This window comes from Abrus precatorius, unplaced genomic scaffold (genome assembly GCF_003935025.1).
Source record: "Abrus precatorius isolate BTA unplaced genomic scaffold, Abrus_2018 Scaffold1, whole genome shotgun sequence".
Lineage (NCBI taxonomy): Eukaryota > Viridiplantae > Streptophyta > Magnoliopsida > Fabales > Fabaceae > Abrus > Abrus precatorius.
In genome coordinates, this window is record NW_020874291.1 from 7,073,769 (window position 1) to 7,075,955 (window position 2,187).

Here is a 2,187-nt window from a genome sequence, read left to right on the forward strand (position 1 = left end):
GGGGCACCATGGTGCAGAAAAACGCACCAGGAGGGCACCAGGGTGCATAAAAATGCACCAAGTAGGCACCATGGTGCAGAAAAACGCACCAGGTAGGCACCATGGTGCAGAAAAACGCACCAGGAGGGCACCAGGGTGCGAAAAGCGCACCAGGGTGAGAAAAACGCACCAGGAGGGCACCAGGGTGGAAAAACGACCAGGAGGCACCAAGGTGCATAAAAACGCACCAGGAGGGCACCAGGGTGCGAAAAACGCACCAGGAGGGCACCATGGTGCATAAAAACGCACCAGGAGGGCACCAGGGTGCGAAAAACGCACCAGGGTGGAAAACGCACCAGGAGGCACCATGGTGCATAAAAACGCACCACGGAGGCACCAGGGTGCATAAAAACCACAGGAGGCACCAGGGCAAAAACGCACCAGGAGGGCACCAGGGTGCAAAAAACGCACCAGGAGGGCACCATGGTGCATAAAAACGCACCAGGAGGCACCAGGGTGCATAAAAACGCACCAGGAGGGCACCAGGGTGCAAAAAACGCACCAGGAGGGCACCATGGTGCATAAAAACGCACCAAGTAGGCACCAGGGTGCATAAAAACGCACCAGGAGGGCACCATGGTGCATAAAAACGCACCAAGTAGGCACCAGGGTGCATAAAAACGCACCAGGAGGGCACCAGGGTGCGAAAAAACGCACCAGGAGGGCACCATGGTGCATAAAAACGCACCAGGAGGCACCATGGTGCATAAAAACGCACCAAGTAGGCACCAGGGTGCATAAAAAACGCACCAGGAGGGCACCAGGGTGCGAAAAACGCACCAGGAGGGCACCATGGTGCATAAAAACGCACCAGGTAGGCACCAGGGTGGCATGAAGAGGCACCAGGATGGGCACCAAGAGGCATAAAAACGCACCAGGAGGGCACCAGGGTGCGAAAAACGCACCAGGAGGGCACCATGGTGCATAAAAACGCACCAGGAGGGCACCAGGGTGCATAAAAACGCACCAGGAGGGCACCAGGGTGCAAAAAACGCACCAGGAGGGCACCAGGGTGCATAAAAACGCACCAGGAGGGCACCAGGGTGCATAAAAACGCACCAGGAGGGCACCATGGTGCATAAAAACGCACCAGGAGGGCACCAGGGTGCGAAAAACGCACCAGGAGGGCACCATGGTGCATAAAAACGCACCAGGAGGGCACCAGGGTGCATAAAAACGCACCAGGAGGGCACCAGGGTGCATAAAAACGCACCAGGTAGGCACCATGGTGGCATAAAGAGGCACCAAGTGGGCACCAGAGGCACCAAGGTGGCATCAAGGTGCACCATGGTGGGATCAAGAGGCACCAAGGTGGCATCAAAGGCACCAAGGTGGGTATCAAGAGGACCAAGGTGGGCATCAAGAGGCACCAAGGTGTGCATCAAGGTGCACCATGGTGGGCACAAGAGGCACCAGGTGGGCACCAAGAGGCACCAGGGTGGGTATCAAGAGGCACCAAGGTGGGCATCAAGAGGCACCAAGGTGGGCATCAAGAGGCACCAAGGTGGGCATCAAGAGGCACCATGGTGGGCATCAAGAGGCACCATGGTGGGCACCAAGAGGCACCAAGGTGGGTAGCAAGAGGCACCAAGGTGGGCATCAAGAGGCACCAAGGTGGGCATCAAGAGGCACCAAGGTGGGCATCAAGAGGCACCAAGGTGGGCACCAAGAGGCACCAAGAGGCACCAAGGTGTGCATCAAGGTGCACCATGGTGGGCATCAAGAGGCACCAAGGTGGGCACCAAGAGGCACCAAGAGGCACCAAGGTGGGTATCAAGAAGCACCAAGGTGGGTATCAAGAGGCACCAAGGTGGGCATCAAGGTGCACCATGGTGCGATGATTCGGAGAAAAATTCATTATAAATCATTCCCTTGGGGAAATGTAACGAAACTTTGCAGACACATTTGGTGTTATTTTGTGTGAATGCCTGCAAAAAATCAGGTCAAAATTCGATCTCTAGGTGCCTTTTTCTATTTTCCCCGGTTTTTCATAATCTGCCGATTCAAAAATTCATTAAAAATTCATCCCTTGGAGAAAAAATCTAAAACTTTGTGGACGTGAATATATTGTGTTTGTGAGCCTCCCTGCAAAAAATCACGTCAAAATTCGATCTCTAGGTCCCGATATGGACTTATGTCTGCTCAGAA